The sequence below is a fragment of the Cervus canadensis genome, chromosome 25, assembly GCF_019320065.1.
Source record: "Cervus canadensis isolate Bull #8, Minnesota chromosome 25, ASM1932006v1, whole genome shotgun sequence".
Taxonomy (NCBI): Eukaryota; Metazoa; Chordata; class Mammalia; order Artiodactyla; family Cervidae; genus Cervus; species Cervus canadensis.
In genome coordinates this window covers 53,063,536-53,087,194 of record NC_057410.1, presented here as the reverse complement: position 1 = coordinate 53,087,194, position 23,659 = coordinate 53,063,536, and the positions used below count along the sequence as shown (strand labels likewise).

The window sequence follows — 23,659 nt, the reverse complement described above, 5'->3', positions numbered from 1 at the left end:
TGAGCGCCAAAAAATTGATGCTTTTGAACTGTGGTGTTGGAGAAGACTCTTGAGAGTCCCTTGGACTGCAAGGAGATCCAGCCAGTCCATCCCAAAAGAAATCAGTCCTGAATATTCATTGGAAGAACTGATCCTGAAGCTGAAACTCCAATAGTGTGGCCAGCTGATGCGAAGCACTGACTTATTTGAAAAGATCCTGATGCTTGGAAAGATCAAAGGCGGGAGGATAAGGGGACAATGAAGGATGAGATGGTTGGATGGCATAACTGATGGATGGCCATGACTTTGAGTAAATTCCAGGAGTTGGTGATGGACAGGGAGGCCTGACGTGCTGCAGTCCATGGGGTCACAAAGGGTCAGACACAACTGAGCGACTGAACTAAGCTGAACTGAACTAACCAGACTCATTTAAAAAAGAGAGAATAATCAAATCAACAAAATTAGAAATGATTAAGGAGAGGTTATAACAGACAGTACAGAAATACAAAGGATTATAAGAGACTATTATGAACAACCTTATGGCAATAAAATAAATAACCTGGAAGAAATTACAGATTCTTAGAAAAGTTCAATCTTCCAAGACTGAACCAGGAAGAAATAGAAATTATGAACAATCCAATTATAAGCACTGAAATTGAAGCTGTGATCAAAAATCTCCCAAAAAACAAAAGTCCAGGACCAGATGGCTTCACAGGAGAATTCTATCAAACATTTAGAAAGAGCTAATGCCTATCCTTCTAAAACCCTTTCAAAAAGTTTAGAGGAAGGAACTCTTCCAAACTCATTCTACAAGGCCACCATCACCCTGATACCAAAACCAGACAGAGAAAACACACAAAAAAGAAAACTACAGGCCAATATCACTGATGAACATAGATGCAAAAATCCTCAACAAAATTTTAGGAAACAGAATTCAGCAACACATCAAAAAGTTCATACACCATGATCAAGTTGGGTTTATTCCAGGGATGCAAGGATTCTTCAATACACAGAAATCAATCAATGTGATACACCATGTTAACAAGTTGAAAGATAAAAACCATATGATCATCTTAATAGATGTAGAAAAAACTTCTGACAAAATTCATCACCTATTTATGATTAAAACTCTTCAAAAAATGGGCATAGAAGGAACCTACCTCAACATAGTAAAGCCCATATATGGTAGTCTACAGCAAACATTATTCTCAATGGTGAAAAACTGAAAGCATTTCCCTTAAGATCAAGAACAACACAAGGGTGTCCACTTGTGCCACTATTCAACATACTTCTGGAAGTCCTAGCTATAGCAACCAGAGAAGAAAAGAAATAAAAGGAATCCAGATTGGAAAAAAGAAGTAAAGCTCTCACTGTTTGCAGATGATACTGTACATAGAAAACCCTAAAGATAGTATCAGAAAATTACTAGCACTAATCAGTGAATTTAGCAAAGCTGCAGGATACAAAATCAATACACGGAAATCACTTGCATTTCTATATACTAACAATGAAAAATCAGAAAGAGCAATTAAAGAATCAATCCCATTCACCATTGCAACAAAAAGAATTAAATATCTAGGAATAAGCTTACCTAAGGAGACAAAAGAACTGTATACAGAAAATTATAAGACACTAATGAAAGAAATCAAAGATGACATAAACAGATGGAGAGATATACCATGTTCCTGGGTAGGAAGAATCAATATTGTGAACATGACTATACTACCAAATGCAATCTACAGATTTAATGTAATCCCTATCAAATTACCAATGCCATTTTTCAAAGAACTGGAACAAAAAATTTTACAATTCATATGGAAACACAAAAGACCTTGAATAGCCAAAGCAGTCTTGAGAAAGAAGAATGGAGCTGGAGGAATCAATCTTCCTGACTTCAGATTATACTACAAAGCTACAGTCATCAAGACAGTATGGTACTGGCACCAAAACAGAAATATGGATCAATGGAATAAGATAGAAAGCCAAGAATAAACCCATCCACCTATAGGTACCTTATTTTTTACAAAGGAGGCAAGAATATAAAATGGGGCAAAGATAGCCTCTTCAATAAATGATGCTGGGAAAACTGGACAGCTACATGTAAAAGAATGAAATTAGAACATTTCCTAACACCACACATAATGATAAACTCAAAATGGATTAAAGACTTAAATGTAAGACCAGAAACTATAAAACTCTTAGTGGAAAACTTAGGCAGAACACTCGATGACATAAAACAAAGCCAGATCCTCCTCCTAGAGAAACAGAAATAAAAAAAGAAGTAACAAGCAGGACCTGATTAAATTTAAAAGATTTTGCACAGCAAAGGAAAGTATAAGCAAGGTGAAAAGACACCCCTCAGATTGGGAGAAAATAATGGCAAATGAAATAACTGACAAAGGATTAATTTCCAAAATATACAAGCAGTTCATACAACTCAATACCAGAAAAACAAACAACCCAGTCAAAAAGTGGGGAAAAGACCTAAATAAACATTTCTCCAAAGAAGATATAAAAATGGCTAACAAACACATAAAATGATGCTCAACATCGCTCACTATTAGAGAAATGCAAATCACAACTACAGTGAGATATCACCTCACACCAGTTAGAATGGCCCTCATCAAAAAGTCTACAAACAATAAATGCTGGAGAGGGTTTGAAGAAAAGGGACCACTCTTACACTGTTGGTGGGATTGTAAATTGATACAGCCACTATGGAAGACAGTATGGAGATTCCTTAAAAAACTAGGAATAAAACCACCACTCCAATCCTACTCCAATCCCACTCCAATCTCACTCCTATACCCTGAGGAAACCAAAATTGAAAGAGACACATGTACTCCATTGTTCGTTGCAGCACTATATACAATAGCTAGAACACTGAAGCAACCTAGATGTCCATCAACAGGTGAATGGATAAATGTGGTATATATACACAATGGAATATTACTCAGCCATAAAAACGAACACATTTGAGTCAGTTCTAATGAGGTGGATGAACCTAGAACCTATTATACAGAGTGAAATGAGTCAGAAAGAGAAAGATAAATACCGTATTCTAACACATATATGGAATCTAGAAAAATGGTACTGAAGAATTTACTTACACCGCAACAATGGAGAAACAGACATGGAGAAAAGACTTATGGACATGGGGAGAAGGGAGGAGAGGGTGAGATGTATGGGAAGAGTAACATGGAAACTTACATCACCATGTGTAAAATAGAGAGCCAACAGGAATTTGCTGTCTGGCTCAGGAAACTCACACAGGGGCTCTGTATCAACCTAGAGGGGTGGGGTGGGGAAGGAGATGGAAGGGAGGTTCAATGGGAGGGGCTATATGTATACCTAAGGCTGATTCATGTTGAGGTTTGACAGAAAACAGCAAAATTCTGTAAAGCAATTATCCTTCAATAAAAAATAAATTAATTTTAAAAAAGAGAAAGAAAACCTATATAAAGAGATCAGGCAATTAAAGAAGTCACACAAGTTGTAAAACTAGTCCTAGTAGTTAGAAAATATTGATCACATCTCCAGGGTCTTGACAGGTGAAAGTTGGTCATAGTGAAGCACTTGCCAATTCGAGAAACAAATGGGAGCTCAGATTCTAGGGCAAAAGATTTGGCTCCCTATCCATTTTCATGCTTCCTCTTCATGTCAGTGTCAGGATAACAGGTGTGTGCTTCATCCCAAGGAGATTTAGAACCCTCCATAGACCTTTTGCTATGCAAGGCATATGTAAGCCAAGAGTTCTTTTACTTAGGGTAATAAAATGGCACCAACAATTGCTTCAGACACCACTTGGTGGCACCAGCACTTTGAAATGATTGAATGCAACCTGCTCCTCTTCATTACACTGCAAACTTTAGGCTCATAAAGGTCTTCAGCCAATCTTCAAGGTCCAAATTTTTCAGCATTATTTGACTTCTTCCAGCATCTTCACATCCTCTTTTAATCTTAATCTAACAGAGATCCAGAAAACTGAAAGACAGAATGCTTTATTTTGATAATGATCTATTATTTCAAAAATTCTTTTGTAAGAATTATGCATACAATTTTGCCTAAATGTGACCACACTCAATTTTTCTTATATTAGCCTCTTTTATATTTTTCACATGCCACCACTGCAATCATTCCCACCTCCTTCCAAAAAACCTAGTGTGTATTCATCCATTTCCATCACCATACAAGCTTATGTAAATATGTGTATAGAGAAATTATACAGGTTAAATGTATACCTATAAAAGTTTTTGATCAACAATTTATAAAATGGGCTCATGTAATATACTTTTCTATACATCTTGCTTTTCTCCCTCACCACTCTCTGATGGAAATTCTTCTAAACAACTAGCATTGTACCAATTCACTTTTTTTGAAAAGAAATGTTGGTTGCTCAGTCATGTCTGACCCTTTGCTACCCCATGTTCTGTAGCTTGCCAGGCTCCTCTGCCCATGAGATTTCCCAGGCAAGATACTGGAGTAGGTAGCCATTCCCTTCTCCAGGGGATCTTCCCAACCCTGGGATTGAACCCAGGTCTCCCGCATTATAGGCGGATTCTTTACCATCTGAGCCACCAGGGAAATTCCCATAATATTCCATGGTATAGACATACCTTAATTTATTCACAACAATCCCTTACTGAAGGGTATTCAACTAGTTTCAGGTTTTGTTTGTTTTATGACAATAAATAAAACTGCTGTAGAAACCTTGGGCCTATATCTTATATACTAGTGCTTTAGTCTCTGTGAGTTAGATTCTGAAGAAAGAAATGCCAGACTGAGGTTAATGATGTATTTATAATTTTAAGAAATGTTGCAAGATTTATTTCCAAAATAATCTGTATAAAACCTCCATTTCCACCAGGAATATATGAAAGTGCACTTTTATTCACATCACCAAGAGCAATGTGTGTTTTTGCTTTTTGCATTTTTCCTGCCTGATGGATGTAAAGAGATATCTCATCATTGTTTTACTTTTTGTTTTCCCAACTAATTGTAATTTTGAGCATCTTTCCATGTGTTTTGGCCATTTTGATTTGATTCTTCACAGATTTTGCCCCAAAGCAAGGATATTTTAGAAGTACCTTTGCTTAGTGAAGATGGTAGAAAAATATTGCTAATATATTTTAGAAAATAGAAAAATAGGATTTATCATAGTCATCAATATCTATATGTGATGTCTAACCCACTAACTAAAAGCACTGAGATGTCAGAAAATAACCTTGTGAGTACTATTCAATTCTAGAATGTTTATTCTAAGGACAGAAGATGGTTTGGTTTTTTTTTTCACAAGGGATTGTCTACTTCTTAGTGCCTCATTTCTGACTGGGCAATGTATTACTGTATATGCTTAAGTAGGATTTATTTTTAAATAGAACCAGCCCCATTTATGTGAGTGTCATTCAGAATACTTAAAAAAAAAAAAGGAGAACAAAAATAAGTAGGGAAAGAAACCATATTTTTAAGCTTCTAAGAAGGTTTTATAAACAATGGAGCCCAGAGAACAAAAAAAAAAAAGTCATAAAATGACTTGACAGTGTCCTTTTAAGTGAACATATGTGAGTTTTATCCATCCACATGTGATCACATGTGCCTTACATATGCACAGCCAACTGCTAACCAACTAGATTGTTCAATGTGTATGTTTAGTGTAAAACAAGCTGAAAGTGTTTGGTCTCCTTGTTAGAGAAACAGCTCATAATTTCAAGTATACAAATGTCAGTTGTTTTTCATTTCTTTGTCTTCCAAGGCAAACGAGCTGCTGATGCTCAATTTGGCAGCATCCTAACTGAGGCTGACTCTCGGCCAGCCACAGAAACCCAGCCCTGAAAGTTCAGGAAATTTTTACAATAAGTTTTTTCCTAATGGCTCCCTAAACCATAGAAAGTTTCTTTAGAGCCTTAGCCAGTTCTTCCCTGCCCAATATCCCAAAGAATAATCACTAACATGGTTTGAATACTAATGGATGGAGTTAGGGTGTGAAATGAGGGTATCAAGTCATCCAAATACTTTGGTCAAACTCTTTCAAAAGAGTTTGTTCACAGAAAACAGAGAATATTTCTGTGATATATCAACTTTATCTATGAGCCCTCAATATCTCATCTTTTATTTCACAACACTTCCCCACAGCTTAAAATGGTGAAATGGGTTTGAACTAATTTCCAATTGAGGATAAAGCCTTTGGGGCAATCATACATCCACTTCTACAATTACAGTATTAAGCCAAATTATCACTAATATTCTCTAATGCTAACATGAATATTCTCTGAATAGCAGGAAGAAAAAGCCTGTAAGGAAGAAAGCTGTAATGAAATGAGTTTGTGCTCTGGAGTGGGAGAGTCTGTATCCAGTTCAGGCTCTGCCATTCCCTAGCTGAGTGGTAAGCAGCTTCATGCTTCTAACTTCAGCTTTCTCATCAGCTGGATGAGAATAGTGATGCTGGTTTCCTATGTTTCTGGTGAAGATGAAATAAAATAATTTATGTAAAAGGACAATGCACAGTACTGGGAATGTAGTGAACACTTAGTAAATGTGAATTTCTTTCCTCTGTATTTCCACCCTCCACCCCATAAAAGAGAGAGACATGAGAACCAAGAAAGTTTCTTGGTCAAGGAGATAATCCAAGATCCCCAATCCCAATGTTGAAGGAGGGGGAGGCTGAATTCAACAGCAAAATTTCATTTAAGATGTTAGTTTTTGAGATCATGAACAGAGACTAGACTGAGAGACATGTTATGTGTGTATTTACGCAAATACATACTCATTTGTAAAACGCATACTCATTTACTTAGCACCTTCTGTATGTCTAGAATAGTGCTTGGCATTAAGTCGATGTTCATAAATATTTTATAAATGGATGAATGCTAAAGCCTTAAGGCGCCATCATAATTTTTTCCTCAGTGGTTAGTAATGATGCCCTGCTTTCCAAGGCAGAAGTATGGGTGTTTGTTTTCACTGACTTATTCGGTCCCTGAAAAACACCTAGAAGTGTTCTGTCCACCTTCCAGTTTGCAAACATGGGCCCCTTCTACATCTAACCACTTCTCATTCCCTCTTTCCCTCCTCCCATTCACTCTTCCTGAAGCTGTCCAGTATTTCACCAGAACTAAAAAAATAAAATTCCTATCGCTGCAGGTGTCCATGTGTGTGGGGCAAAATGAGCCATGGCTGACAATTGTAAAGAAAGAGCTGTTTGCATCTGGATACAGGGTAAGAAGGAGAGGACAGCCGTGGCAGACAAGCAAGTGAGCAAGTGAGCAGCTGCGGGTAATTCACAATCTACCAGACTGCCCAGAATAACTGAAATCCAGAGGAAGCATGCCAGACTCGACTTAACTGCTTCACTGTATCCTGCTCTTCATTAGATCTTACTTGTCCTTCATTAGATACATTGCCATGAGAGCCTCAGAAGGGCTCCCAGCAGGAATATCAGCCCCAAGCTCCCCATCCACAACCCTTGGAGAATCAAACCAAGAGACTTGAAATGGCACAGACTTTTCTTCCAGTAAGTCCATATTTACTAATATTTTTATAAGAAGAAAAAGTCTATGGTTGGCAAGGGTTGTTGTTGTTCAGTTAATAAATCATGTCCAACTCTTTGTGACCCCATGAACTGCAGCACACCAGGCTTCCTGTCCTTCATTATCTCCCTGAGTTTGCTCAAACTTATGTCTATTGAGTCAGTGATGCCATCCAACCACCTCATCCTCTGTTGTCCCCTTCTCCTCTTGCCCTCAATCTTCCCCAGCATCAAGGTATTTTCCAGTGAGTCAGTTCTTCACATCAGGTGGCCAAAGTATTGGAGTTTCAGCTTCAGCATCAGTCCTTCCAATGAACACCCAGGACTGATCTCCTTTAGGATGGACTGGTTGGATCTCCTTGCTGCCCAAGGGACTCTTAAGAGTCTTCTCTCCAGCACCACAGTTTGAAAGCATTGATTCTTCAGCACTGATTCTTCAGCATTCAATCTTCTTTATGGTTGGCAAAGGAAGGAATATTAACTGAAATGGATCTAACATGAGATGGAGCAAAAAGAATTCTTTCTATATTACAAGAGATAATGGTCATTTGGATGATGACTCCACATTTTAGAATTTGGTTGCTTTTTAGTCACTAAATCATGTCCTTGTCATACTGTTCACGGGGTTCTCAACACATGAATACTGGAGTGGTTTGCCATTCCCTTCTCCAATGGACCATCTTTAGTATTACTGTGATCAAAGCTAGTGGAGGTGATGGAATTCCAAGTGAACTATTTCAAATCCTAAAAGATAATGCTGTAAAAATGCTGCACTTAGTATGTCAATAAATTTGGAAAGCTCAGCTATAGCCACAGGACTGGAAAAGGTCAATTTTTATTTCAATCCTAAAGAAAGGCAATGCCAAAGAATGTTCAAACAACCATATAATTGCATACATGCTAGCAAGGTAGTGCTCAAAATCCTTCAAGCTAAGCTTCAGTAGTGTGTGAACTGAGAACTTCTAGATGTACAAACTAGATTTAGAAAAAGGCAGTGGAACAAGAGATCAAATTGCCAACATCTGTTAGATCATAGAAAGAGCAAGGGAATTCCAGAAAAACATCATCAGCTCTTCACATCAAGTGGCCAAAGTATTGGAGCTTCAGCATCAGCCCTTCCAATGAATATTCAGGACTGACTTCCTTTAGGAATGACTGGTTTGATCTTGCTTCCCAAGGGACTCTCAAGAGTCTTCTCCAGCCCCACAATTCTAAAGCATCAGTTCTTCAGTGCTCAGTCTTCTTTATGGTCCAAATCTCAAATCCATACATGACTACTGGAAAAACCATAGATTTGACTAAACAGACATTTGTCAGCAAAGTGATGTCTCTGCTTTTTAATACACTGTCTAGGTTTGTCATAGCTTTTCTTTCAAGGAGCAAGCATCTTTTAATTTCATTGCTTCAGTCACTGTTCACAGTGATTTCGAAGCCCGAAAAAATAAAATCTGTCCGTCTCCACTTTCTCCCCCATCTATTTGCCATGAAGTGATGGGACCTGATGCCATGATCTTCATTTTTTGAGTGTTGAGTTTTAAGTCAGCTTTTTCACTCTCCTCTTTCACCTTCATCAGGAGGCTCTTTAGTTCCTCTTTGCTTTATGGCATTAGAGTGATATCATCCGCATATATGAGGTTGTTGATATTTCTCCTGGCAATCTTGATTCCAGCTTGTGCTTCATCCAGCCCAGCATTTTGCATGATGTTCTCTGCATAGAAGTTAAATAAGCAGGATGACAATATACAGCCTTGACATATTCCTTTCCTAATTTTGATCCAGTGTGTTGTTCCATGTCCAATTCTAACTGTTGCTTCTTAACCTACATACAGGTTTCTCAGGAGGCAGGTAAGGTGGTCTGGTATTCCCATGTCTTTAAGATTTAGACTTCAAAAAGTACATTTTAAACCTTGTCAGTTGTTTTAATGTATCTTATCTCTTTGTATGTATAATCCAATGAATGTATATACATAGAAATCATTTATTCTACTTTCTTTTTGATTTTTAATTAAAAAAAAAAAAAGGTAAACATCTTTGTGTGATTCCTCAAATGACAAACTGGTGAGTTTGGTTTTGTGCTTCACACTGGTTCTTCTAACCAGCTGGGATCCTAAGATAAACTGAGTGACCCAAAAGTACGTCAGTCTATTTTTCACCTTGCTTAACACAGAAGAAAAAGATCTCACCACTCCAATTTGTAGAATTTCAACTCTTTAGTTTCTGAAAGGCACAATTCAAGAGACAGAAAAAAGAAGCTACTGCACAATGTTATTTATGTATAAAATTATTGAATTATATACAACTACATGCCCCAAATAAAAGAATAATTAAATAAATTATATGGCAAGCTATGTGTATTTAAAGAAGCTATCATTTTGAAGACAGTGATGGGGAAACTGCTTATGATACAACATTCATGGAGAATCTGCTAAGAAGATTCATAAATGAAAAGTTGAATGCAAAATGTACACTGTGATTGAAACATAAGTAAAAAGATAAACATAAGACATTGTGAAAAGATTTTTTTAAAGTAGAGGAAGTCAAAAGAGGAAACCAGAGAGGGAATTTTAAATTTCATTTCTTTTATTTTTATTTTATTTTATTTCTTTTATTTTATGCTGATAAATTATATAATACAAAGGTGTAAGTAATAGGTGAATTATCATAAAAACTACTGACAAAATCACTAAACTCTAAGCCCAAGAAGGATCCGGTCCTTCCCTGTTTTTTATCATTTTTAATCTCCAACGCCTGCCATAGTGGCTAAATACCAACAAGTATTTGAGGAATGAAGAAGTAAATGAAGTGTGTGAATCATATACATTTTTAAACCATGGTTGTAGAAGAAAGAGTGAAATCGCTTCTACCAAAAGCATGTGTGTGACTGAGAAAAGAAGGTCTGCTCTACTCTAAGGATCAATTAGAAACATCTCAGAAGGCATGTACTCACAGTGTTTTGAAACTGGTTCTACCTTGGTGAGATATGTGGCCCTCATGAGTTCCCATGTTCTGAACTGGAAAAGACAGAGAAACTAATTAGTCTCCAAGTATGTCTCCAATTCTAATATATGATTCTACAACCTAGATTAAGAGAAAAGGGCGAGTGAGTAATTGCCAAAGGACTAGTGTCCAAGCACTTCGTCTTCAATTTACCAATCAAGAATGGCCTGTGACAAGGTTCCCAGATGTTTTGTGCTTCAGGTGAGTAACTCCTCAAAGCAAATTTCATTAATGTTTCTATCCACAGCTCCCCTCTCAGGTCCAGGCTTTGCTCCCTGGTCTGGCATTGTAAGAAGTGCTTGAGCTTTAAACAAGGTGGAAAGAATGTGAGATGTCATCCATTCCTGATTTTACTGTCCAGTATTCCTGCAACAGTAGACTTCAAAGTTTAACGACTTCTTACTATGTTAAAGGCTGCCTCTAAACCAGGCTTGTCCACTCAACTGTTCCCCAGGGACATAGTGAGGGGTTTATCATTCCAGTATTAACATCTTTATACAAAGTCTGTTTTCCAGATATTTTGAGACTTCCCCAAGTCCTGCTTATATAAAGTGTGAATGTCCCATATTAACATAAGTGACTCCTACACTCGAGCATGGGGTAACTCAAGACCCTGGCAAACTTGTATGTTTTCCAAAATATGTTTGCAGCATTTCCCTCTTGCCTATAAAACAGCATTAAAGGAAATACCTCTCTCCATAGATATTAACTGTCAAGTACTTAAGTGACTTGCACTTCATCATCATCATCACCAAAATCATAAAGTATCTCTTTTGTCCAGGGCTAGGATCACAGTGCACTGGGCATATTCCACAGCTATTTGCATTAAGAAGATGCACTCGCTGGGGGTTTGTTTTTATCAACCTTTTCTAAAGGGACCAGTCGTTTCCAAATATGATTTCTGTACTTGAAGTGTGATGGCTAATTTTTGTGTCAATTTGACTGGCCATGGGATGCCCAGATACTTGATCAAACATTACCCACTGTGTGTGAGGGTTTTTTGAATGAAATTAACAAATCGGTAGACTGAGTAAAGCAGAGTGCCCCCCATACCGTGAGTATGCCTCATCTAGTCGTTGAAGACCTGAAGAGAATAAAGTCTGAGTCTCCCTTGAGCGAGGATTCTTCCTGCTTGAAAGTCTCCATATGTGTATTGACTTCTTCCTGCCTTTGAACTTGAACTGAAACTCTGGCCCTTCCTGAGTTGTGAGCCTCCTGGCCTTCAGACTGGAACTACACCATTAGCTTTACTGGGTCTGCAGCTTCACCCACTCACCCTGCAGGTCCTGAAACTTGCCAAGCTCCATTGTTACATGAGCAATTCCTTGTAACAGATCTCTGTCTCTTTACCTACACGTCTTACTGGTTTTCCTTCTCTTGAGAACACTGACTAATAGAGCACATAAGAATCAACATATTATTCAACACGGAGGATTTCATCTATTGATAGAGGATTCTGTGAACTTAGAGTCAGGGGCACCGGGATTCTGTCTCCCATGCAAATAACAATTGCACTGGCAGAATCTCTTGGATGGACTTGAACTCTGGATTCTGTTGAAGGCTTGCAATTTCCAGAGGAAGCCTTGGATGGTAAATTTCAGTTAATTTTGGTCAATTTCAGCCCTTAGCATAGCAGCAGCTATCCATCCTCCACTCCCAGTCCCATGGTGGGCAGCTGTGCTGGTGTTCCTGGAGCAACTTGTACATAGCTTACAGGAGTCAGAGAAGTCAAAAAGGACCCTGTCCTATAAATATGGGAAATCTACACTGCTTACTTATAGCTGTTTCTGATCACAGAGGGGCACACAGAAAGGCAGGCAGCTGCCGCACACAATGTTGCAAGCCCCTCCAGCTGAAGTGAATTCCAGGGTATTTAAAGGCCCAGTTTTCTGTCCCCTCCACCTCATTTTTCACTTTTCCCTCTTTTATAAGCCAGACAGTAAAAATGAGGACATTCAAAAATCACTACGTATATACGGAAAAATTGGACAGTGACCATACATACCCAGGAAAAGTATCAGAAAAGACCTGAGAAGATCTTAGGTTTACAATTCAGCCTGATCCTCAGCACAGAGACATTTGACACAATTTAAAAAAGAAGAAGAAGAAGAATGACAAGAAACAGCAAATCCTGGGGAAGAGGGATAATCTTATTTCTAGAGTTATCACATTATTAGATTCAAATGTCCAGTGTGCAACAAAAAGGCACAAACACAAAGAAGTAGGGAAGTATGGCTCATTTAAAGGAGAAAAAAAAGATAAATCAACAGAAACTCTCTCTGTAAAGACCTAATGGCAGATCTCCAAGACAAAAACTTCAAAACAACTGTCTTAAAATGCTCAAAAACTATAGGAAGATGTAGAAAAACTCAAAAAGATGACGTGTGAACAAAATGGAAATATCATTAAAGAGACAGAAAATCTAAAAAAATGTCAAAATGAAATTCTGGAGCTGAAAAGTACAGTAACCAAAATGAAAAAACTCACTACAGGAGTTCAAAGGCAGGTTTGAACAAGCAGAAGAAAGTATCAGCAAACTTTAAGATAGGATAATAGAAATTGTCAAATATGAGGAATAGAAAAAAAAGGGATTAAAGAAAAGCAGACAAATCGATCTATGCTACTGCAAATGGCAAGATTTCATTCTTTTTATAGCTGAGCAGTATTCCATTGTGTATACAAACCACATCATCTTTAAGCACTCCTCTATCAGTGGACATTCATGTTGCTTCCATATCTTGGCTATTGTAAATAGTGCTGCAGTGAATATAGGGATGAAGATAACTTTTCAAGTTAGTGTTTTTCATTTTTCTTTGGATAAATACCCAAACGTGAGTTGCTAAAGCATATGATAGTTCTATTTTTAATTTTGGGGGGAATCTCCATACAGTTTTCCATTGTGGAGACATCAATTTACATTCCCACAAACAATGTATGAGAGTTCTCTTTTTTCCACATCCTCTCCAACTCTTATTTCTTGTCTTTTTGATAATAGTCATTCCAACAGGATGTCTCCAAGATGATATCTCACTGTGGTTCTGACTTTCATTTCTCTGATAATAAGTGACATTGAGCATCTTTTCACACACTTCTTGGACATCTGCATGTTTTCTATGGAAAAATAGGTGAAGAGGATTAAGAGGTACAACTACCAGGTATAAAATAAATAAGTTATAAGGATGTAAAGTACAGCACAGGAAATATAGGCAACATGTTATAGTAACTTTGTATTTGGGCTTCCCACGTGGCGCTAGTGGTAAAGAACCCAGCTGCGAATGCAGGAAAAGAAATAGATACAGATTTGATCCCTAGGTCGGGAAGATCCCCTGGAGGAGGAAATGGCAACCCCTTACAATATTCTTGCCTGAAAAATTCCGTGAACAGAGGAGCCTGACAGGCTACACATGGGATTGCAAAGAGTCGGACACGACTGAACACAGCAGCACAAGCACAATATCCAATATCCACATGGAGTATAATCTATAAAAATATCAAATTAGTGCATTTCACACCTGAAACAATATAATATTTTAAGTCAACTCTATTTCAATAAAGATAAATATAAAAATAAAATAAAATTTAACCCTGACCAATTAAAAGAAAAAAAATGCAAACAGAGCCCAAGGAACCTAAAATCTAATCCACCAAAACTAAGATGTACAAAACATATATAGCATCTTTATTTTCCTATCCTTATAACTTAACCTCTTCCAGATTAAACAGTCTATATCTGGCAAATGGTCAGTCTTTCAAACTTCCTCCTTCCCTCTCACTCTTACAACATGTGTCATCTCGGGCTGCATCAGCGCTGATGTGACTTCGTTGTGATAAGGGGTGGGATGATGGGGCATCTTGGATCCCATCCACCAGCTGAGTTCTTGCTGGTTTCTATTGTGTGGCTATATCTATATTCCGATAGATCCAGATCTGTTAAAGTGGAAATGGACCCATCTCTCTTTGGGGCACTGTGCCAGCATTCACTGCTGGAGTCAGGAAGAGCAGACAATTATCTCTAGTAGATCCCCTATTATGCTCTTTGTCTAGTTCCCAAGCCTCCATACAATCTAGTCCCACTCCATTACCTCTTTGACCTCTTCCCTCTTGCTTCTTGCCATTGCCTAGCCTTCCCCAACTGCATTAAATCAACCTCCCTGTTTTTTCCTAATGCATTTGGCATGTTTCTATGTTAGGGTCTTTGTACCATTCTTCCCTCTGTTTGGGAGTCATGGCTTGCTTCCTCACTGTTTTCAAGCCTTTGTTCAGATGTCACCTTCTCTATGCATATACCTCAACCAACTTATTTAAAACCAAATACCACTCCTGAGCTCCCACACTTCCTTCTTGCTTTATTTTATCCATGACAGTCACCACTATCAAACATATCATATGCTTTATGTATTTGTTTGACTTATTATCTGTTTCCCTCCTCATGAATGTAGGCTCACTGTAGAGATTAGGGTTGACAAATAGTGCAGAGGATTCAGAATCCTCTGATTCAGGATCCCTTCTCCATGACCCTAGGACTTCTCCATGACCCTAGGCGTAGATGAAGTGCATCTATGCCTTAAGTAATGATGAGAAATGAATGGTACAGTAAACACCTCATATGATTTTGGGTGGAATCTAGTCAGTACCAAGCCACTCTCCTATCCATTCATGTCCTCCATTTTTCAGATTCCATAACTGTCCTCTTTCAGTCTCTACTGGCTTTTATTTTAAAACTCCAAAGGTCCTAACAAATGACAAAGGTATTTTTTTGTTGTTGAAAATTTATTGAGGACCTACTCAAATTTTTGTACTAGTGAAGGTAACTCTAGCTGCTATAATAAAAATATTTCAACCAAATAACCTTATTTCTCACTGAGACAATCAGTCCAGTGTGGTATATGTGGCTGACAGTGGGTTTTATCCTTAGAGGGATTTAAAAACACAGGCATATCCCATTTTATGACTCTACCCTCCCTATCGGTTGCTCAGCACCCAGCTGGGAGAGGAAACAGAGGGAGATATAGACAGAGCAGTTGCCTAAACACCTTGACCACACACATCACTTCTGCTCACATACTATTGTTCAGAACTAGATGATGAAATAACTGGATGCAGGAAGCTGTGGAAATTGCAGTCTCTGCCTGAGCATCTCTTTCCCCATGCCATTTCTATGCCATAGAAGGAAAAGCACACATCTTGGGCAGTTAGTTGTTTCTACCATGGATACTGCATGACATGTAAGCACTTTCACATATATTGCTTCATTAATTCTTTCAACATCCTTATAAGTTATTGAGATTATTCCTATTATTCAGAGGAGGAGATTGATACCTAGAGATAAAAGTTGAATTTCCAAGGTTTTAGAATGTGATTCCATTTGAGGAGATTTGCATTTTTAACTGAGATATAACTCACGTACCATACAATTCACTAATTTAAAATGTACAAATCAATGGTTTTTTCAGTATGTTCACAGAGTTGTGCAACCATCACCATGATCAATTTTAGAGTATTTCAATCACCCCAAAAGGAAACTTTGTACTCATTAGCATTTCCTTCCCACTTTCTCCTCAGGCCCTTCAGCCCTAAGCGACCACTAGTCTACCTCCTGTCTCTATAGATCTGCATATTCTGGACTTTTAATATAAATGAAATCATACAATATGTGGTCTTTTATGACTGGCTTTTTCCACTCAGATTAATGTCTTCAAGGTTCATATTTGTTGTAGTAAATCAGTACTTTATTTCTTTTTATTGCCCCCAAACACTGCATTGTATGGATAAAACACAAATTTGCTTATCCATTCATCAAGAGATAATTAGCCTCCAACTAATAAAAATAAATGGAAAAAATAAATAAATAAATCTAACAATTAAGAAGACATACCTTTAAAATTTTTTTTTAAAAAAGAGACAGACACTTGGATTCTTTTCACTTGTACCTATTATAAATAATGCTGCTACAAACATTTGTAAACAAGTTTTTATGTGAACACACATTTTTAGTTTTCTCGGGTATATACCTAGGAACAGATTTGCTGGGTCATATGGTAATCTATGGGCTTCCCAGGTGGCACTAATGGTAAAGAACACGCCTGCCAATGTGGTAGACATAAGAGACTCGGGTTCAGTCCCTGGGTCAGGAAGATCCCCTGGAGGAGGGCATGGCAACCCACTCCAGGGTTCTTGCCGGGAAAATCTCATGGACAGAGGAGCCTGGCAAACCACAGTTCATAGGGTGGCAAAAAGTCAGACACAACTGAAGCGACTGAGCATGCACACACTCATGGTAATCTATGTGTAACATTTTGGGAATCTGTCAGGCTGTTTTCCAAAGTGTCTGTGCTATGTTACAATCTCCCCAGCAGTGTAGAGAGGTCCAGTTTGTCCACATCCTCCCCAACACTTGTTATTATTTCTCTTTTTCATAGTGGGATTTGCCTTGTGAAAGATGGCTACTTCTGTCAACTTCAAGATTAGAATTACGGTTCAGTTCCCTTAGTAAGAAACTAGATAAGGAAAGAGAAGCCTAGGGGAAAAAAAAAACTGTAAAGGGTTTGTCTCCTGAGCACTGACAATTATCTTGAAACTGGTCATGCAATGGTCTGATCAGTGTCATCTTGATTATTTTAAGTACAGTTAATCTTCAATACCAGGGTCAGTTTGTCCCCATTTCTTTGAGGTCATTTCTCAGGATTGTGGCAACTTGTGTTGTGGCTACAGTCTGGTCATCATGTAGTTAACTTCTTCCACCTGGCAAGGGTTTCAGTATCTATGAGACAGCCCACAAACCTGTGGCCTTTCTGATCTTGTAGACAATCTTCGACCCTTGTGTATGGGAGTTAAAAGCTTTACAACAAAACTATGCTTATGTGGATAAAAACACTCATTAAGAAAATATTTTTAGACCTACTTCCTATTGAGCTACTTTAATTCTTTGATAAATTTTTATTCCCAGACATTAAGATATTTCCATTTATTTTTCCATTTTAATTTTTAATTTATGGAAATTTTTTTCATTGGGATCAATTATTTTCCACATAAGGTTTAAATGAAAATGTTATCCAATGTGGTTTTTTCTTCTTATTGCTCATATCAAATTTTTACTGATTATAGTTTCTGCAATTGCAAGTTTTCTTTTATAGCTATTATTTGTACCAAATCCAATTGTCTCAGGTCAAATTATTCATACCTAAACTTTGTCAAAAAATTGGATTCTTCTGTCAATTTTAGGCAATAATAAATTTTAACATATGCCAGTGTAGTTGTTGGCAGTTTTATTCAGTGTTGATTACTTCTGCCAAGTCTAATTTTTCCCTGTTTAACATCTGCATGTTTCAAAATGAGCATAAAAGCATGATTCTTTGGCCAGATTTTCATCTATAACAAATTTTATCATGTGTAAGTTCAACCACTGTCATTTTATTTTGTACTGCTTATTCCTACTGATAATATTTAGTAGCAGATGGATAAAAGACTGATAATTGTTGCTTGTTTTTTTGGCCATGACATGTGAGCTCTTAGTTCCCTGATCAGGGATGGAACCTGTGCCTTCTGCATTGAAAGTGTAGAGTCTTAACCACTGGACCACCAGGAAACCCAGGACTGATAGTCTGAATTTTCTTTCTCTTTAGCTAACTCATTAGAAAACTATGAGAAGTTTCCTTCAGCTACATCAAAGTTATTCTGTTGAGGGGAATTTCTCTGTATGGATGACTTAACTCTTTACCATATATTTTTTTTCTTTACCATATTTTTAATGAAGCTGAGTATTCCATACCAACAACTCATGCTAATGGCAGGGCAATGAGCAAATGGTAGGGTTATAATATCCTTGAGTCAAGAGTCCCTGGACCAATATAATCCAGAGTCACAAAATTAATCTGTTCAACGTGTTTATACCAGATTCATCATTGGAATCAGCTGGGTAACTTCTTTAGACAGTTTCCTAACCTACCTCCTCTATCCCTATCTGTCCCAAGTCAGCAAACTCTCATGTTACATGTCTGAGATGGGCTCCCAGCCACTGGAACTTTTAAAATTTCTTTAGTGACTCTCATGTCTATCCGCAGTAGTCTTCTGGGCTAAGCCATACCCAAAAGTGGGTTGTCCACATAAGCATATGTCAGAACACTTTTCTAACTTACCAAGAAAGAGAAATAAGACATAAAGGAGGAAGAGGAAACTGCTGGTAGCCAAGAATCAGTGGACAGGCATGCTCACTGGAAGGGTTTGGTAAAGATGGAAGAGGCACCCAGGCAGTGGTCCTCAATTTGGAGGTCTAGAGAAGGAGGCGAAAGTGAAGCTGCACCATTTAGCACTGAGTTCTCAGCCCTTGGGCACTGTTGAGTCTTCCTCCTTGTCGGACTCCCACTCTGCTTTGCCTGGTTGGGAGTACACGCCAAGGCTGGCAAGACAGTGCCCTGCTCAGAGACTAAAGCGTCAGGTAACCCGCTACAGTGGCTGTGAGTCTCAGTTTACAATTCAAGATGGCAAAGAAATAGAATTTCATTTTCAACTTGTTTTCTATTGTAGGAAGATGACCATTCATTTCAGGAAGAAAAATAATTTCAGTCAGTTCAAGGTTTTCCTTCTCTTGCCCCAAGGCGGGCCTGAAGCAGGGTAGTGGACCAGTGGTGAGAACTCTTCCCAGAGAGCCAGACTGGCTGCCAGGCTTTGACTGAGACACCAGTTTTGTTCATCTTTTTCCTCTGAATCTGTCTTGGTGTTTTCCATACCAGCAAGTGGTGCCGAAGCTTTTAGTGCCAAGGTGATTTGAATGGAAGGCTATTATGTCACCTGCAGAGGTGGATGGATTCTCACCCAAAGCTGGTTTGGTTCTGATATTGGTACTGATGCTGCCACATACACACAGACACATACACACACACCAAAAGGGTACAAAAGACTTATTACTTACATGATTGAGGTGTCTGGGGAGAACAGGACAGGCTTCTCAAGTGAGACTGAAATAAAAAATAAATGAGAATGGCCTGGGTTTTATTGTGGGGCTGGGCAAGGTATCCCTGTGTAGCAAGGGCTTATGGTTTGACTGGCACCAAAAAGGTGAATACCCAGGCTTTCTTATCAGCTTGTCCTAGGGTGAGGCTGAAGGGGAAAGGAGGAGGTCAGGCTCAGAAGCCGTCAACAGTCAATATATCAAAATATGAAGTCAGATTCTTCATTAGAACAGCAATTGCCCTTGATTTCATTTGTCCACTCAGAAATCCCCCGAAGCAACCAGCATCTTGTCTGGTCCTTGGTATTTAAGAATAATTATTATTACCGTTGGGACTTTCCTGGTGGCTCAGATGGTAAAGAACCCACCTACAATGCAGGAGACCCAGGTTCAATTCCTGGGCTGGGAAGATCCACTGGAGTAGGAAATGGCAACCCATTCCAGTATTCTTGCTTGGAGAATTCCATGGACAGAGGAGCCTGGTGGGTTACAGTTGATGGGATCACCAAGAGCTGGACATGACTAAGCAACTAACACACACATTATTACCATTATAGCTATTGATTATTTATAAAGTCCCAGGAACTCTTGCATTTTACATGTATATTTCATTTAATCCTGACTATAATTTTATGAGACAAATATTATTATTATCCCACTTTATAGATAAGTAAAGTGAGGCACAGAAGTAATGGTATCTCCCTGCTGCTGGACTCTGGCCCTCTGTCTTCAGATTCTGTTCTCTAATCTCTCTTTCTTGTCTTCCAAGTCTTTCTCAACCTAGCATCACAGGATAAAACTGAGCTGCTTTGGTGCACAGGAGGTTCCCAGAGCTTGTCTCTACCACCAGGGCTCACTGCTTCCACGTGACTCTAATCCTGGAAGCAGGGGTCTAATCCCACTCTCCAGAAATGGGTCAGCCAGGATCCAGGCAGAAATCAGGTGGCACTTTCAGACTGGGTAATTTAAGGAGAACTCACAAAATAATTGTTTGCAAAAATATTGGCAGAGTTTAGGAAAAGGAACAAAGAGCAGAACAGGGATCCATCACCACCCGACACCCCAGCCTGATCAGATGGGAGAGGAAGTGGTTACGGGAACCAAGAGAGTGAGCTGTGGGGAGAGGGCCATCTGAGAGGAGTGTGGCCTTTAGTTGAGGAGCACCACAGAGAAGGAATAAATATCCTGACCTTACTTTCCTCTTGCTCTCCAGATCTCTTGCCAACATCTCCTACTAGCAAAACCCATTGGAAGAATGCAGGGAAAGGAAATTGTTGACACAGTCCATATGGATAGCCACCCAAGACACCAGGATGGCTATGAAGGATGAAGGATGAAAAATGGATCTATGGAGTAAAATGGAAAATGTCCATCAGAGGCTTACTGATATCTATGCCTTTTATACATATATATACACACACACACACACACACACATATACATGAAGATGGGAGTAAGTAGAAAGGAAACTTCTCCCTCCCTCTCAATTTCTCTCTTTCTCTTTCTGCTCACTCTTCCCATTTCTTAGAAACCCATTGAACTGCCAGTAATACAGTGTCTGCCATATATTGGCTTAAACATGAAAAGGTTTATATAATTAGTTAAAAAACACAATAGGCCACCAAGTTTCCGTCTTTCGGCTCTACCATCCCGGACATTTTGGCTTTCATCCTCACTTTAGTTGTCTCTGGTCAGGATCGCTGTTCCTCCCAGCAGCACATTGATGCATCTGTATAGTAAGCCGAAATAAGAATAAAAGAAAAAGAGGAAGACAAAGACTCCCAGAAAGGCATCACTTATGTCTCATTGGCTAGACTGTGTCTCCTAACAACCTTGGATCCTTGGACTACAGGACAATGTAGTTCCCTTGTGAAATGTAGTAGAACATAATACACTGAGAATGTAGTAGAATAAATTCCAGCAATTGCCTTTATTATAGTTGGGAGAATTAGAGTTTTCTTCAAAAGGATGGAAAGAAAATAGACACTGGGTAGGCAGCTATTGGGCTTCTCCAGTGGCTCAGAAAGAAAGAATCCACCTGCAGTGCAGGAACCACAGGAAACTCGGGTTCAAGCCCTGGGTTGGGAAGATTCCCTGGAGGCAGGTATGGCAACCCACTTCAGTATTCTTGCCTGGAGAATTCTATGGACGGAGGAGCCTGGAGGGCTATGATCCATAGCGTTGCAAAGAGTAAGACATGACTGAAGTGACTTAGCGTGCACGCATGCAGGCAGCTGTCAGCACCTGATATACTTAACATTTTTATCTATATTCTTAAAAAAAATCTTCTTGGCTCCCACAACTCTTTAGGTCACTGGAAATCAAATCTAAGAAGAAAGTTACAGACTCTGGTTTGGAGGGTGTAAGGAAGGAGGGAGAGAAATAGATGGATGTATAAATAGAGATATAAAGTTGAAAACATAACTGCTCAGCTATAACATGTTTCTTAGACCTTTTTGCAGCCAGATGTGAATGTTTACCATCTTCTCACCTACTGAAGTGCTTAAGACACAGGAACGTGCTCTTACACAGATCCTTCCCTTTCCTACAGTCTAAAAGCTACGGCCTGTGACCAGCCACTGCTATACTCTAGGAGATAATGGATCACAAGATGGCATAACTTTATATGTCTACATGAAGCAGAGATATGGCCAAACCTGGACTGTTAAATCCAAGACTATTATGAGAAAGAGATAAGAGCTTCTTTATTCTATAAGCGACTTCCTTTTGAAGTCTCTATGTCACAGCCTCAAATACCTTCTGACCCAAACATGGTTGTCCAGGATGGTTACTACCTCATCCAAAGCCATGCCTGGGTTTATTTGTGATATTTTCCCAGGCTTCCCAAAGTCAGTGGTTAAGTTATCATCCCCTTATTTGCTTGTCATTACTTATTTTCCAAGGACTTCCTCCCTTTTCCAAGCACTCTTCCATCCTCATCCCAACTACCAAGTTCAGATGGGAAGAAGGAGGATTACTCTTGTGGATTAGCAGCCATTCTTTGGGCATTCTGGATGTTCTCGGGAAGGATGAAGATAAACAAGATCTAAAGTCATGTGTAAGAGGGACACAGAGCAGCTAAATAAGACCAGGACATGAGAAGTCCACAGTAGAAAATTCTCACAATCCTTCCTCTAGGTCGCTGGGGAGACTGAATCTCATTTAACCAAATCTTGATTTGTTCCATTTTCTAGGTCTATATCACTTGAGGTAGTTATAGTTGCAGTGTGCATGTCTGCTCGGCTACTAAAGTCGTGTCCGACTCTTTGTGGCTACATGGACTATACCCTGCCAGGCTCCTCTGTCCATAGGATCTCCAAGACAAGAACACTGGAGTGGATTCCACTTCCTTCTCCAGGTAGTGACGGTGGTTTAGTCTCTAACTCACGTCCAACTCTTGCAACCCCATGGACTGTAGCCTGCCAGGTTCCTCTATCCGTGGGATTCTCCAGGCAAGAATACTAGAGTGGGCTGCCATTTCCTTCCCCAGGGGAATCTTCCTGACCCAGGAATCAAACCCAGGTCTCCTATATTGCAGGCAGATTCTTTACTGACTGAGCTATGAGGGAAGCCTTTCTTTCTCCAGGGGATCTTCCCAACCTAGGGATTGAGCCTGCATCTCCTGCATTCTCAGGCAGATTCTTTACCGCTGAGCCACCAGGGTTTGTATAACACTTGTCCATCCTCCTGATTTATCCAGAGAAAATTGTGAAAAAAAAACTTTAAGAATCTCACAGATGGTTATGAAAAATAGGAGAGGAAGATGAAGAAGGATGTGGTCGTTCTTTACTCCTAGGATACAGGAGGGCTTAAACTAAAGATATTCAATGGAAACTGTCTGTTTTGAGAAATGTCCAAAGATCAAAGGTGAAAGCTTGGAAAAGCTATCACCTTCATGATGTCATCTTCTGGAAGGTTCCAAGGGAATCTGTCTTGACTCTGCTGTTGACATAGAAATCCAGGAAATAAATATATGATAACATTTTTACTGGAGACAAGGAGGCAAGGGTTTATTCTCTCTAGTTTTTTACAGTGTTTGTGATTCACAGCACTTGATATGAGCCGTTTCAATGACGTTTGAGCAGTCTTACATTGTGGTTGTTTTCTGTAATCCAAGACTTGAGACTTGAAGGGGTTCTGGTACTTTATCACTGACAGAAGCTGCTTGGACCTGTTGATGATCTTGAGTATGCTGCCTTCATCCCCCACAGTAT

At 39.0% G+C, this 23,659-nt stretch overlaps 1 protein-coding gene across 2 annotated transcripts in view; it reads right to left on the bottom strand.

Moving 5' to 3' along the window:
* The window catches only part of TSPAN8 (tetraspanin 8), a 278,039-nt gene that overhangs the window by 89,864 nt on the left and 164,516 nt on the right, over positions 1-23,659 (bottom strand). The window contains exon 4 of one of the 2 annotated variants that reach the window (XM_043447173.1): positions 10,449-10,512. The exons of the other annotated variant lie outside the window; for it this stretch is intronic. The gene's annotated coding sequence lies outside the window, so the exon portion shown is untranslated. The remainder of the gene's footprint in view (positions 1-10,448; positions 10,513-23,659) is intronic. 2 annotated transcript variants of the gene reach the window in all.